This window comes from Mesocricetus auratus, unplaced genomic scaffold, assembly GCF_017639785.1.
Source record: "Mesocricetus auratus isolate SY011 unplaced genomic scaffold, BCM_Maur_2.0 Super-Scaffold_15014, whole genome shotgun sequence".
In the NCBI taxonomy this organism is placed as follows: domain Eukaryota; kingdom Metazoa; phylum Chordata; class Mammalia; order Rodentia; family Cricetidae; genus Mesocricetus; species Mesocricetus auratus.
In genome coordinates, this window is record NW_024429186.1 from 42,332,869 (window position 1) to 42,349,268 (window position 16,400).

Sequence of the window (16,400 nt, forward strand, 5' to 3'; positions counted from 1 at the left end):
CCAGCAACCGCGGAACACTGGGCTTATAGGACATTTTGTACTATAGTTACATATTTGACCAAGGGAGAGATTGTCAAATTCTTGTTAACTCTGGAGTAGCTTGTACTTGCTCTGTATTTACCAAGTGGAGCTCTCCTAGTTCCAGGGTAACTGAGAAAAAGAAATCCCCCTGACTGATGAGACTGGGACAGAACTCTACCTTCGTTCTTCTTATTCACTTGGTTTGGATCCAATTTCGACTTCGGAAATCAATCCCTATGCACGCTGTACTGTTTTATATTTGTGACTATTTAGCACAAATGGTTTTGTGGCTCTGTGATATTTATTTTTGCTATTTCTTCTCTCCGCTTCCCCCACCCTTGATACAAGGTTATCACATGTAGCCCAGGCTGATCTCAAACTCATTAAACAGCTGAGGAAGACCTTGTGCTCCTGATTCTCTTGCCTCTACCTCCCAGCTGTATGACACCACACCCACTTTTGTTTTGTATTTCTTAAAAGAAAAAAAAACTTGCTTTGGAAAAGTGGCATGGACATTCACATGTAGGTTTGCTTTTGTGTTTTCATCCTGAAATTACAAAATAAACCTTTCTACTCAAAACTGCACTCACTGAAAATATTGAAAAATAAAGACTCAGGTCCTATTAAAGACCTACAAAAAAAGAATGCACATTATTGACAAGACCACTGGGGAACGGAATGTCCAAAGGGACTTCAGAAGTAGCAGTGAGGAATGTTCTTAACTCAGCCAACTATATAATGTAAGACGTGAGGGAAGACATTGTCTTCATGTGGAAGCTTTGTACCAAAAAAAAATTCAACCAGGAATGTAACAATTTTTAGACACGATTCACTTTAAAAATAAAAAATGGCACTTGTCATGTTGCTAATGTATAGTAATAAAGATGAACAAGAATATGTAAGTTAAGTCGACATACAGTACATAAAGTACTTGAACTAATTATATACAATCTTTGTTTCAAACACAGGAATTTTCTTAGCAAAGCATGACTGTTACACTGAATTCTAGAAACAAGAATACTACCTTAGCTCATGAGTACCCAGCAACCAAGTATGGTCTTTTTTTTTTTTACGAATTGTGTCCAACCAATAGCATTACTGTGGATGGATTTCAAGTTGATACACACTGGAGCCCTTTCTCAAATGAATTCAAGCAGAATTTTAAGCTGTTATCCTCCTGTGAGTATCTCTGGGCAGATCAGTGTCCACGTGAGAGAAGACGTACAGAACACTGGGGACCAGGGACACAGCTGCAATTCAGAAAGGCGGCTCGTGGGACAGAAAGAAGATGGCTTCAGTAGCAGGTGTTAAGAATTGAATTCAAACAAAGGCTGTCTCTCTGGCATTAGTCATGCCAGATCCAGCTTTTAGGCTGTAGTCTACCCATTATGATGGTCCTTTATAGCTTTCCTCGACATTGATATCAACTTGGTTTGCCCTGTAAAAGAACAAGAAACTAGAAAGACTGAGGGATTGTCATGTACTCGAATTTGTTTCCCGCCATCTCCTAAGGAGACATCCCAGAAATGAGTGCAGACCAGACTCATTACCCCAGGCAATGGAGGCATCCCATGCTTCCAAGCATAAAATACAATGTGAAGTATGGTATATGCGTTAGTTAAACTCTTCTCTTCCTTGGGCATTGTATCACCTGCAAACACTTAGGCAGAAAGCTGTTGGATAACCATTTACAGTTTGGAAAGGAAAAGGCAAGTGCCAACTATCCCAATTCTCTTTGAGGAAACTGTGTACCATTCAGGTCACACACCCAGCTCTGGCACAACGTTCAACCCTAAGAGTGGTTCTCCACTTCTGTCCAAGTCTCCTGCCACCAACATGCTTAACCTTGAGATGAGCGTTGAAAACAGATTGTGCATTTGAGTATACACATTTGGACACAGCCTCAGGATTTAGGGTCTCCTCCAACTGTACTTTCTGTTTTTCCTTCACTGGTCTGCCCAGAGTCCAGTTTCAGCAGTATTTTGTAGTAATCGCATATCTCATCTGTGCTGAATAGAATCTTATATTAAGCATCGTTGCTGAATGAAAGGGAAGATCAATGCATTCAGACAGCAGGTGCTTCGTGTATGGTGGAAACAGGAAAGAGAAAATGAATGCAGCAAGAAAACAATAATCCCTCACATGAAACAATTTGCTCTTTCACTCATGAATCCTGCCTATTACTGATCCTCCTGCCCTCTTTCTCTTTCCTCTTCATTTCTCTCTCCTCTTTCTTTGTGTCCTTGTGTTCTGCTTTGTCAGATGTGTGTGTTTGTGAGTGTGTTTGTGAGTGTGTGTGTAAATCTCTATATCTGTGTGTGTGTGTGTGTGTGTGCGCGCTCGCGTGCATGTGTGTGTGTGCAGGTGTTCTTTGGGGCCAGAGTGTTTTACAGTACCTGCAGTAAGTAAGCAGTACAATGCACACACTCAGATTTCTCATCTCAACTTCCATATCCTAAGGATGGTTTCTGTCACCAGAGGAAGGATGCCTACAGAGAAACGGAAGTCGTGAGCAGAGCAGACATCCCAGATAACCCTGGTAAAACACAACCATCCACCAGCTAACGGGGGCAAGTCTGCAGAACTGAAATACTAGTTTAAAAGAAAAATGAAGGTAACGATTGTCAAGTCCTTATCTATGAGCAGTTTATTGGGGAAATTATTTGCACTAAAAAGTATTTTTAAATAACCTGCTTTTAAATCAATGCATATTTAAATAAAAGTAGAATCACAAGTACCACTGGCTTCTAAGACAGCTTATTTACGAATGTGTAGATCAAAGCACTCAGGTAATGATGTCTTCAAATAAAATGGATTTTTACATCTGTTACTGGTTATTTGTCCCAGAGTTCTAGCTTTGTTTATGGTTTCTGACATACAGGAAATATTACAAATTTACACTTTCTCAGTGATTTTTTTCCTCTTCCTTTCTCTTCTATCCCCAAATATGTGCCTTTCTATACGTTTATACTTTGTAGTCTTGTGCAATTCAATCTCGTTAGAGCGCCCATATTCTTTGTACAAAATCACCTTGGTGATTCATCACGGTCACCAAATATGGTCTCAAAAACAAAAGCAAAGTAAGATGCAGCCAGCCTAGTTACAAAATGGCACTTCAGCTGGCGATGACACTGTGTTGACAGTCGCCATATTTAAGTTGCAAAAACTTGATATCTTAATTCAGCATCGTACTCCTGTCTGTCATCATTCTGAACAAAGCACTCAGGAGGTGCAGCAGTAAACCAGTCATCGTAAAGCCCTTAACAATGTTCCCACATTTCCCATGCAGTCCTTGGTTTAGAATCTTGTTTTTGCTAGCTTCACTGCCATAGTCTCCCTAACGTGCATCATTGAGTCTTTGGTATTTTCTTAATACACCTTTGGCACCTAGTTTTCCCAATCTATTTTTATCAATAACAGTTCTTTAAATGAAATACTCCATAGGACAAAAACTTCAGACCCTGAGGTCAGACCTCTCACTCAAACCTCAAGAACAAGATGAATCACTTCCAACAATTTCCATAAATCTATCCAACCTGTTAAATCTTCAGCTTTTAGAACTGTAAATCATAGGAACGTATCTAAATCTCTCCCCAAAGGCATTCTCAGACTTTTTGTTAAGTGGTAAGTGATCGACTACTGTACAAAAGTCAGTGCAATGTTCCATCCTGCCACCTTTCGAGAGCTCTTAGCAAGATGAAGAAATAACACTATGTCTAAATTCTATTGTTCTCGACAACTTTCCAGAGCATGTTTTTAAAAAAATTTTTATCCTCTTAAAAACACATTTGCATGCCTACCCTTTCCTGAGCTTCACAGCCTATAAAAAAAGATCATAAATAAAATTTAAACTCTTAAAAGCCCAGCACAAATTTTAATCAACCTGTAGGACTTAAAGATGATCCTATATGCAATGCTAATTTATTACATTTCATTCTCAAAGAGAAAGTCTGTTCAGTCCAAATAAGAATAATCAAGAAAAGGAGAAGAAAGTGGATGAGCTTGGGGAAATCCCGTTGTTACATTGAACAAGAAAACTTCAGTATAAGCTCGCTCCGTCTTCAGCTGTCACTCATGGTTAAAGGATACTAACAACAAACAACCATTTGCCACAGTGTTTGACAAGCCAAAGAATTTCTGAAAGGACAGAACTCTCACTGTGTAAATAAAATTAGATTCATTCCATCCCTAGTCCTCAGGGTCACAGCATTAGCCATTTAATATGAATTTTTTATTTTATTTTATTTTATTTGCTACTGTTCAATAAAGAGTGGTGGAATTTAGGTGGGGGAGTGACTTAAGAATTTTAACCTAACAGGTTGATCAGAGATCAATCCCTTCCTACCTCAAAAAAAATTTAAAATACCTTTTCTTCTAATGCATCTATTCACTGCTTTATGATAAAGTGGGTATTTTTTCCTGTGTGATAGCACTGAGGATTGCTGGGTAATACCCATGGTTCTCTCCCTCAGTTCAGCATGCATCTCACCATTGAGATCAAGTGCACTGATAATGAGTGTCTTATATTAACATCTTCACTACAAACAGTTCAGGCATTTAGAAACAAAATATCAGTGAACTTAACGGTTACTTTAATTCATTTTATAAATAAGCAACTGAGAATTTTGCTCCAAGTGGTCACCAGTGTAGCCCATCCCATAGATGGCGTTCTCCGAAGCATAAGGCACAATGTGGTAGGAATGCAGCTCTTCGTAGTAGAGAGACTGGGAACAGCACTCCTGTACCATAAACTTCAGCCGTTTTCTTGTATCCGAATAAGCAGTCTTATAAGAGGGAGCTTCCTTAAAGTATTCATAGCTCTCTCTCTCCGTCTCTAGGTGGATCTTCCTCAGCAAATTGTTAATTAACACAGACCTTCTTAAGTAGGTTTCTGGGTCTTCAAGAAACCTGAGCTTCTCCAGGGAAAGCCTGAGGATACAAGTCCTGTCTTCGGGTAATATCAGGTGCTAGAAAGCAAATAGAGAGAGCCATTACTCCCCACGTAGGAAGAAGAAGAAGAAGGCTAGAGCCTGGTGCTACCAATGGCTTTGGGGATGGGGAGGTGGGGGAGGAGGAAGAGTAAATACCTACTTTTGGAAAATACCCATGGCAATCTTGATGTAAATCTTCTTCTTCTGCATATTTTCTCTTAAAGTAGGCTACTTTCGACGTTGTTAATGAATATGATGGTACTTCTCTTGGATAAGCTAAAAAAAAGCAATTAGAGAAAGGTCAGGTGGCAGCAAAGAGAGTTTTGTCATGTGAAGACCATTTGTAAGCAGAAATCCAGAGGTGGCTACCATGTCATCAAACAGCACTGTTGTTGGCAATTGTCTTTAGATTGAAGTGCCTATTAGCAGGAAAATGTCATCATTTCAGACCCAAAATAGATGGTTGAATTTAGAGTTCTATGTCCATTCCCTTATGCAGCCCCAGATATCAAATTCAAGTACTATTTAATGTTGTGCCAAAATACATCCACGTTTGAATTTGATACACAAAGTAGAGTGGAAGGGATTAGATAGTTTTCCCTCATTCCTTTTGCTAATTTTACCAATGCTCTGAGGAAGTTAACACTTCTAGAGTAATCAAAATGACATAAAATAGTTGGTGGCCAAATTACGCCTTTAAAAATAATGGTATAATTCCTAACATCAATCTCAACAATTGTCCTTACACCCACAGATAAATGTAGTCTTCACCCCACATCAAAGAAACTTTTTTTTAGTGACAGGCTGAGACCACACAGAAAACCATAACCAATCCAATGCAGAGTTGTGGAACCCAGTCCCATCCCAATGGACACATCTACAAAACACTCCCCCAGTCAAAGCTCCGGGAACACTGCAAAGGAGGAGGCAGGAGGATTCTAAGAATCAGGGGACCAGGGGGTTTGCTACAGATCCTGTCTCCTAGCAACATCAGTAGCTATGCCCATAAAGTCTCACCAACATGACTGCCCAAATGAGAGCTGAACAAGGATGGGCATGTCAAACTGGACAGGAGAAAACCCACGAGGCCTCAACTCTCTAAACAAAGAACTACAGACAACTGGAGAAAACTGGGAGTGGGGGAGGCAGCCTTTCCTAGGAAAGAGAACTCCAAGTTTTTGCTCAGGTTTTAGATAGGAATACATAAATACATATTTGCATGCAATAACAACTGATGGAAAGAGAAGCCATGAGTTTGAAGAAGAGCAGGAAGGGTATTTGTATTTGGGAGGGTTAGAGGCGGGAAAGGGAAGGGATAAATGTAATTAAAATGCAATTTCAAAAATAAGCAAAATTAATTAACTAATTAGTAACGTAAGTCTCTATCTTCAGACAAAATCATTTTATCTGATTCTCTTTTAACCTTCGTTCTGACATTTGAGATAATTGAGGTTAATCATGAGGAAACGAAAGGGAATGGCTAGTATAGTTGACTTTAGTGTAATACGTTAAAACAGAAACCTTTCCTTCCTCCTTGAAAATGCTACTGCAGCAGGAGATACTGACTTTAAGAAAAACCAGCTTGAATTCACCAAGATTTCCAAGTGAATTCCCAGGATGGACTCTAGATGGCGCTGTGACCACAGAAAGGTAGCAAGATCAAAAGTCTCACATAGCCTCTCCCAATGCAAAGCAGAGTGAGAGTAGCAAGCAACCCGAGTTCAGCTTGGTAGTCATCCAACCTCCAGGGTCCAAAGCACGCTCATATTTAAACAATTTACTTCGCCCTCACCCATACCTCAAGTCTTTCTGTGTTACAACCATTTGATTCACAACATAATGAGTATGTAGACAGGTGGGTCAAATAAATTCATACTAGGACATTTGATGCTTTTCCTCTAAAATGGAGAGCGTTAGCGAGCTTAAGAATGAAATGTATGCTTCTAGATACCTTGCTTTCTGTGGTGCTTCCTCTGTCTCGGAGGCACATGTACATAACTTCCAGACAGCGCACCTGCCGCTGCGGGGTTCTCCTGAGCCAGCAGGGAAAGCAACAGCCTCACCTCAGCACCCCCAGTTCTCTCTGGTGTCCCAGTTATAAATCAAGAAAGCCCGAAGTTAGTGCCAGTATGTCTTACTAAGGAATGCACGGCCTAAAGCGTTTGTGTATCCGACCTCAAAGGCCGGTGATGGGGTGAGGACTCCCGCTCCACACACACAGTTCCTGAACTTAATCAACAAAACACAGCTCATGTAGATTTTTCACTGGCTTGAGAGAGATAGGAAAAAGAACAATACTGATGAAATAAAAACAAATGGAACCATCACCAAACCCAATTTTCTTGTTTGTTTTGTTTGTTTTGGTTTGGTTTTGGGTTTTGGGCTTTTTGTTTTGTTTTGGTTTTGGTTTTTGGGTTTTTTGTTTGTTTGTTTGTTTGTTTTTATGGTTTGGTTGGTTTTTACAATAATGGAACTGTTGGGGTTTATTTGAAAGCTACTAATCAAATAACTAGATAACAAAACTTAGTTTATCCCTTGTGATAATGACTCCTCCTGTGTGTGTGTGTATGTGTGTGTATGCATGTACTCACATAGTACGTGTGTGTATGTGGTTTATGCCTTTGATGTGTTCCATGCCTGAGCATGTGTTCCTGTGCATCTACACAAGGTGCACAGGTAAATGGGGGTCAGAGGTTGCCTGGACTTCCCTCCACAATTGATCCCCAGGTTACTCCTTTGAGCCTTGATTCACAAACTGCCTAGACAGGCCAGCCAGGGAGCCCTGGGGTTCCTGAGTCTCACCTTTTCAGCATCTGGATTGCAGGTCCTTGCCACAGCCTGGCCGTTCAGCAAGAGTGCTTGGGATCCAAACTCGGGGAGTCCTGCTTATACAGCAAGCTCTTTACATGCTGAGCCTTTCAGCCCCTATTGCTACGTTTAAATTAACTGACTGATGTAACGGTGGTTCTCAAATGTTAGCATTCATCAGTACCCCTTGTCTGGCTTCTTACTATGAACTTCTGGGCCTACCTCTACCTTTTCAGCCGGTCTGGAGGGAAAACTTGTATTTTTAACCCAATTTCCAAATGAGATCCATGTGGGCAGCTAGCTGGGGCTGCGTTTTGAGAACTGTGTTAGTGGGCAATAAAAGTTGAACTCAGCCAATCAGCTGATAGCCAAGCTTTGACCGGTTTTGTTGTTGTGGCTGTTGCTTCCCTTTACCAGCTTGGGTGCTTTGGGTGCTTTTTTTTTTTTTTTTTTTTTTTGCATCGTGAACACTACCTCCCATTTTAATTACACAGTAAAGAATGAAGTCCATTTTCAACAGGATTCATCTAGGTTCACCTCAAGAGGCCTCAATGCCTGTGAGTAGCATTAGTGCTTAGGTCACAGTTTTTCTTGGCAAGATCTAAGGAAGGATAGAGTAAGTAAAGACTTAGAAATAAGAAGCACAACTTTACCGTAAGTAACATTGTTTGCATCTAAATGTATGTCCTCCCTTAAATACTGGCTTGCTTTATCATCTTATATCTGGGACATTTGTAACCAGTTAAAAGGCCACTCATGACACAATGGAGAACAAATTTTAGCTTGGAGAACAAAGTGCCAAAACTTACTGTTCTGCCTCCCCCTCCCCAGAGATCCTCCAGGGGAGCTCTTTCAACCTAACAGATATATTTATATAGTCGTGTGTGGGGAGGGTGGGTGCATCCATATTCTTATTCCTAAGGATTCTGGATGGCTACAGAATGCATCAGCCCTAATACAGAGCAGAATACTCAGAGGTCTAGACCGGAGCCGGTGCCTCCTGGGCAGGGCTTAGTCACTGAGTTTATTGTTCTTGAGGAAACACTCCCACTGCTGGCTGCTGAGTCTTCGAACAGCTTTCACAGCTGCTGTCGGCTTGGCAATCCCCTCCATGCTGGCTGCCTGGCTCTTGGTAACGTTTTCCACATCACTTTCTGGAAGATGGTTTTAGCCACTTTGAGGCTAAAGGATGCAGCAAACGTAAGTTGCTACATCTGTTTACTCCAGGAATCAAAACTCACAAGTTTCAGATCTGGCAGCTATGGACTGATCATGCTGGGCAGCCTCTTCTGAGTGCACATGAGGAAACCACAGCCCCCAAGAGACTCCAGTACACAGAAGCCAGTTGTGTGGCTAAGAGTTGGGGGTCTGGAAGTGGGGGAGGGTGTAGGTTTACTCTCCAGCTCTATGGCTTCTCAGTTTAGTGACTTCAAACAAATTATCTAAACTCATTGCCAATCTCACTTGTTCAATGCAGTTAGAAATACACTGGCTCCTATGGCTACGTCAAGCAGCATCACACCTAATACACGGTAAGCCCTGTATCGGGTCATAATAATGAGTGCGAATAGACCAAGGCCAGTCATGTGAAAACCAAGCCCACCCCACCCCGCTAGCTCAGACCTAAAGATCGTATGCACCACCTAGCCATACAGAGGGGATAGGTATTGGTTGAAAGTTTCCAAGAAGATAGCTCAGATGGCCAAGTTGAAAGACATTATATAAATCCCACAACCTCTCTGAGAGGGTGCTTCTGCTGTATTACTATTGGTCATGTGTTTGGGGCTAAAGGAAATGCAATCTGTCTATTAAACATTTATCTAATCTTCTGGATGATTCACTAGTGTTGATCTGCATACCCAAAGATGTTCACTTGCTGCGACTGAGTAGACAGGAATCAATATGCTTATGTTCCTGCAACCAAAAAGCTTGTAATTCACCTAAAACCCAATGGGATAAACAAGAGCAAAGTGACTGTATGCCTTTAGAGTCAGCATTCTGAGTTCTGAGAATAACATACAAATTACGAGACTGAATTGAGCTGAGCCGGAATTTATTTCTGAAGCGAAACAGCTAATGTTGGTCTGAACATTAAAGTTAAAATTGCCTTTAATGTTGTGCCCTCTGTATTGCTCAAAATGTTTGTGCCAGGCCCCATCATGTCACAGTGTAAGGGCTCAGCAAGTAACACACCAAAAGCCACAGGCCAGGGTGACCCACCTGTCATTCCAGCTCTGGCAGGGCGATTCATACATATGTCTTTAAATAAATGCTTAAAATGCAATTACAAACGATTGCTTCCTTATTGCTCTGCATTTGCCTCCAGGCAACTGGAATCCTCTTAGCATTCAAGTGATTTCATTTGGTGGGAGGCTCAGGGACAGTACATTAAGGTAACATCATCCGCAAATTAATTTATAAACACTTAGAAAGGGCAGGCAACAGTAAAAGGACACCCCATCTAAGTAATTTTTTTTTAGGTTAAAGGAGAAATCCAATAAAGAGCTAAGAGCTGCTGTGTTTAGTACTTTAATCTTAGTAATTTTTAGTTTTCCCCAATGTTTTAACTAACACACAGGTAAAGATCAAGTTGAGGCCATCTGGTTAGAGGTGTGCATCCCAGCTACAGACAGAAGAGGTGAGGCTGATCTTCTGGGAAAGTAAGCACTGTGTGGGACCAACAGCCCATGCCTGTCGTAAACACAGCAGGGCCTTCCCAGTTCCCCTTTCGTGGTGTGAGCCTGGCATTGGCCTTTGAAAGTAAAAGTGTCTTGTCTGTCTGTCTGTCTAAACCATGCCTAACTGATAGGAAAACTATGAGATGTGATAGTTTTCATCTTAAAGGCTATAAATACTTTTGTTTGGGATTATCTAATCTAGGGCTGTTGATGTAACTCTGTAACTTGGTGATAGAGCAATCATCTTGCATGATTAGGACTTGGGTTCAATCCTCAGTGTAGCCAGAAAAACACAAAACAGGAACAATAACAACAACAACAAAGAGAACTATCTCATCTGACCCCGCTAGCCATATTCTGCAGTCTTGCTGCATGGCTTAAAGCATTACACCATCACAAACCCCAGCTCTGTAATTTGTTTCGTGACTTCAGGATATAACCTGAAAGAGCCTGAGGTTTTTTTCATGGGATGTAGGGCGACAGTCTCCCAGTTCACTGATTTGTGTGTCATTTGGCTGAGATGGTGCTTTAAAAGCGTTTTCTTCAGCGTCTGTCACACACAGTCATAATTCCAGCTCAATCACTGTTATGCATCATTATTGCAATGACCCCTTTTCAAACCATGAATATATATCCTACTCAGAGGCATCATGTCATATGTGCCCTCACTGGTGTGAAGCACAGGTTACATAAAACATTCATGAGTGTGTCCACGAAGGCAGATGGGAACAAAGTCCACGACTGTACTGGCTTGCTTTCTGTGGACATACAGCTTTGTTGATATCTGACAGTACTCCATCAGCTATGTTCATTCTGTCAATAAGCCCACAAGTACCCAGCACCTTGCTGCATGATATGCTCTATGGTAACAGAACTCAGTGTTGGTGTTTAGCTCTGAATCAATGGAGCAATCTGTTTCTTCAGATTTAGCATGTATTCCAAGCACAATATTGACTTTATTGGCAGTTTGGGATTACCAACAAGTTGCAGATTCTGGAAGGCTTTCTTAGGAACTTTCAGAGATACTGGTGCCCAGCATTGTCTGACCTGAGATTCCTGGTCCCCTGGCACAGTCCCAAGCACAGAAGTGGACTATTGAACAGATCATCAGCAGTCCCACAAGCCTGTCCTGTTCTACTGGTCACTGAACCAGAGAGAACACCATTAAACACGAGGTGACCAGCCAGGCAATAAGGCAGCTACACTTCACCACAGCCCACTTCTCTAATAAGCTAGCCAATGGCAATGACAGAGGCCAAAAGCCATGAGCTTCAAGAGTACACCTTCTGATTTATCACTCTCTGGGGGAATAGTGTCCCCATTCCCTGACCCCTTCACCTTAGAATGTGGGAGTAACAAAGAATGAAAATTAGCCTTGGTATGGCTTCCAAAAATTACCTCGCCAATAATGTCTAGAGAGGGATTTTTAACTCCTGTGGATACCTAGGGCCGGTAACCAGAGAGGTGAGTTTCTATCCCTGTCCTGTACGCAACAGAGGCCTTTTAGAGAGTCCTGACCAGTATCATCCACATGCTCTTTTGTTTGTATATCATCCATTGTCATATTATATCTGGGTGTTACCAACAAAACATCCCCAAGGCCAGGTTTGCTTCTATTATCCAAGAAGGTTTGTGTAACTCAAGTCAGGACCACCACCAGCTTCTCTACCAGACCTTGCTCTGCTGTTGAGACATTCTTTCTGCCTTCTGCTCTTATGGCGTCTCATTTGAGTTCCCAACTAGAGACTCTCTAGCAAGAAAATAATCTCCAGCAGTGTGTGGGGGGGCTTCCTTCTGCAGGCATGGGCACCTGAAGTCTCACAGACCCTCTGATCCATCCCTGCAGAGTCCCCAGTTGCAAACTTGTGCCTCTTCTCTATCCTCTCACTAGAATTTAGAAGTCTCCTAGCCTCTCGGTTAAGAAGACTTTCTCTTGCCTCTGCAGTCAAGAATATAAATGTAAATCATTGGTTTATTCTAAATACAAGGCTATCTTTGATAGTGCTGAATACAACACTAGCAAATCCTTACTGCCTTTCCCTAATAACCCCATTATCCCCTCTGAAAACTATTTCCTGAAATTGGATGGGTGTATATTGGTGTCTTTGTATAATTTTGACTGGGGAAAACAATTTAAATCGTGTTGTGCTAAAAGGGGGAAATAATGTACTAGGATTCTTTAAATAAACAACCTATTTTTAATTAAGTTTAAAATGTAATTTTAATGCAAATTCAATGTAAATAAAGAGAGTTAACTAGACTGGCTTCTACAGGCCCCCAAGGCCAACATGAAGGCAGGTTTTTCTTCCTTTGCCTCAATTCTGAAAGTTTATTCAGTTCATACCTGCCTCCATTTCTGAGAAACTTATTTTTCATTTATATATATATTTATATTTCCTTTCATATTTATGTTGTCATTGTAGGTTCCGGAAGCACACACTGCTCTGGAAGACAGTCTAGTTGGCTATGCATTGGCTCTCAAGCATGCTTGGGACTTCAATGTTTTCTCTGTTGACACTGAGTCCTGAGCAGAGAGCCTAGGCCTGGAAGCCTTGATGGAGATTTCAAAGATTCCATTGTGTCTCAAGGCATCTTCAAAGCCTTATAGGAGCTTCACGACACAAATCTGAACATGAATGTTGACGTGCATCTAAAAACTTCCTGACAGAGAGAGCAGCTGGAAACAGAAGGCTGCAATTAGATCATGGTTTCAGCCCTAGGCGCTGGATCTCAGCTTGATCTAGTCTAAGCATCAAATTCCAAGTACACACACACTCCTTATGACCCAAAGTGTTGGAGTTTGGATGGCAGCTACACTGATGAGGGCACTTAGATCCTTCAAAACCAATGTTTTCTTTGATGGAATCACTGTAACTGAGGGAGCCACCAACATCTCTAAGAGTGTCTGCTATCATGATTATTTATTTAGGACTAAAGACTATGACATCAGCAATGAGTGATTTTCATACAGATATGCTCACCAAAATTTGTACGGTACATATTTTGCATATTACACTTTCATGATGAAAATCAAGACAAACGTTTGAGAAGCACTTTGACTTTTTGATCGTGACAGTGGTCTCAGTGGGCAGTGGTCTCAATGACACAGACATCAAAGGACACAGAGGCTTTAAACTTCTATGTATATCACATAAGAAATGGTACATAAATAATATATGTATAAATTACAAGACTGGTGCATATACATGAACCAATCACTGTGGCTGCTTTACTCACAGACTCCTGAGAAAGACGCCAGGCAGAGAACACATACACATCCCATGGAAGACTGCGGTGAGTCTCATCAGTCTCCACGGATTTGTTTCTCACAATAAAATGTGGTAATTAACATAGAAGCAGGGAGGAGGCTGGTAGGTACTAAGAGCTAATGAACTCTGCAGTGTTGGGTAGTTTATATATGGTTATCTTATCCTAATACTATTAAACTACAGTGATTTCCATAAGCAAGCATAAAAATGAATGATTTCAAAGTCTCATGACAGTCATAAAGCCATATAAAATCAGAAAGAATTTTTGAATGGGGATCTGAGTAGATTCTCTCCAATTGCATGTCTCTATGGAGGGGCACATCTTTCTGGGTTTGCCATTCAATGGGCTAGTCTCCCAGCAGGGTACTGCACAGGCATGGCTCAGTACACCATGTGCTACAGGGCTAAGGAGCTGAACATTGGCTTGTACATCAAATTCAGTCTTAAAATTGAGAAGAAAGTTAATTTTCCCTGGTCTCTATCTTAAGTGCTCATGTAAACTGGCATTCCCAAAGTCCCCACAACCTCCCGTGGCAACTTGAAGAATTCCCTTGGTTCCTCTCACCCCAGATCCACACTGCCAGTGGGCTCAGAAAGTTCCAAGTTCCCTCACTGGACCCACCCAGTTCACATGGGTCTAAAGGAGGATTGTCTGACAGCCCACAAACATCCTTTTTACAGAAAACACTTAGTGACTTCAGCCCAGCGGTGGCCCATACAACCAGCCCCTTCTATTGATCCTGTACATTGCCATGATGCTATGCTACATTAGCATTTATTTCTCTGGATACATATTTAAAGAGTAATTTCTCTTTGGCCTGTGATTACCTGGTAATGCTGACTCAGTCCGAACAGTGTAAGTCTAGGACAGCCTCAGAAGATTTGGTGAGAACTCCCCTCGGCACATGGAGCATGTCTCACAGCCCTGGGCTCATGAATGGTGACTGGAGATCTTGAAACAAGGAGACACTGGCATAAGTCACCTCTACCGAGTCAGGGATGTAGAGACAAGAATTGGTTATCAGAGCAGGTGATGGCATGAGGAGGTTGGGGGTGGGGCGAGGGTGTGGGACTGAGATATTTGAGGTGGGGTCGATCTGGAATCTGGATTAGACAGAGATAAACCTTCAAACTCACACAATCACTTAAGTTTAAGTCAGAACAGCGTCAACTCCCCCTAGGAGATTTCGAAAGTGCCCAATAACTCTTCCCGCCAGTTATTTACAGGTGATTATTTGGGGAAGATTGATTTTTTAAAAAATCACAGTCAGCTCTTGTACAATTTCATACTGTTGCCCTCTCCAAAATCACAAAGCAATGAACCCAAGCCAGAGTAACTTGGCCTTTCTCTGGCATGGTGACTCTTTCTGGAAAGGTTTGAAGTAGCCAGAAGCTGCTACACGTCTGAAGACAGTTCTCAGCAAAGGGCTCCTCCGTTTAACCACACCTAGTCTGCATGGCTGTGTGCTCACGGATCTCATCATCTTCTATATTTAGAGAGACGGGCTTTCCAAGGGAAGACGGGCATCCAATAAGGACGAACTCATCTAGAGAGGTGAGTTACTATGGTTACTGCTCAGGAGGCTGAGGACCCGTGAACGGCTGCTCCTGGCCAGATGGACCCTTTCCAGCTGAGGACCTAAAACAGAAGCCTGCTCTCCATACGTGTTGACGGAATTTCGTGGAGCCTACTCCGTGTCATTTTGTCCGTAACCACCACAGGCTGCCTTTGGGCGCTCGCTGCCTCCAGCTCTCCAGCCTCAGGCAGCCAGGCAAAGCAAAATCAAGGAGGGTGGAAAACTTCTGAACACTAACCGAACAGTAGTTAACGGAGGGGGAGTCTCAAAATCCAATCCTGGGATTTAAAAATCAAATCAAGTTATTCGGGACCAATGACTGGTCACTTTTCAATGGCTGGGGGCGGGGTGGGATACGAGGCCAAGGTCCTAGCCTCTGGAGCTAGGGAACGCGTCTTCTCTGAGCCTCGGGGTCAGATGCCTGGCTGGAGGGGTCCTGGTATGCCTTGAGAGGGGGTTCACTCACCCGAAGACTGAGTGCAACTGTTTCGCAGCTTCTGTTTCTCGCGAAGGTGTCACTCTTCTGATGGGCTCAGACAGGGACAGCGGCAGCAGTGGCGGCAGCGACTGCAGCTCGGCGGGGCGGCCGGCTCCTGCAGGTCGGTCCCTCCTTCTCTGAAGCGCCTCTGGCTCGGGCTCAGAACGCGAGGCGGGCGCGCGGCTTTTCTAGGCGCGCATTGGACCAAAGGGAGCAGATGTTATCCGGTTGCTAGGAGCGTTGCTAGGAGGCGATGACGCCCCTCCACCGCTCGGAACAACTTTCCTGAAGGTCTCGAGCGCTAGAGGGGGCTGCTGAGAGCCAGTCTGGGAGCTTAAACCTGGAGAAAAGGCTGGGACGAAGAGGTCCAGCCACGCGCCACTGACTTGGTCCTAAAGAGCTGGCAACGCGGGAGCGTCGCGGGCTTGAGCGTTGAGAGGAGCCTTGCGTCCCAGGAAATGGTCATTCACTGGAGGCTAGATGGGTGTCCCCATGGAAATTGAATTTGGGGACAGTGGTGGAACAGCGCTTCAAGGTGTGAGCTGAATTGTGGGATCTGGCTGCGGGACTGTCTCCCATTGTGTTCCTGTTCCTATAAGCAGGTTTGAGCAGTTGATGCATTTGGAAGAGGGAAATAT

The 16,400-nt window shown here is 42.7% G+C and overlaps 1 long non-coding RNA gene across 2 annotated transcripts; it reads right to left on the minus strand.

The window, feature by feature from the left end:
* Window positions 1-4,592: 4,592 nt before the first annotated feature.
* On the minus strand, window positions 4,593-15,951 carry LOC101832980. 2 transcript variants are annotated; one of them, XR_005876271.1, is made up of 4 exons: window positions 15,751-15,951; window positions 14,536-14,692; window positions 5,113-5,228; window positions 4,593-4,988 (listed from the first exon to the last, which is right to left on the minus strand). It is a non-coding gene; the product is annotated as an uncharacterized LOC101832980 (long non-coding RNA). The 2 variants fall into 2 exon arrangements; XR_005876270.1 differs by having other exon boundaries at window positions 14,536-14,659; window positions 15,751-15,943.
* Window positions 15,952-16,400: the final 449 nt, after the last annotated feature.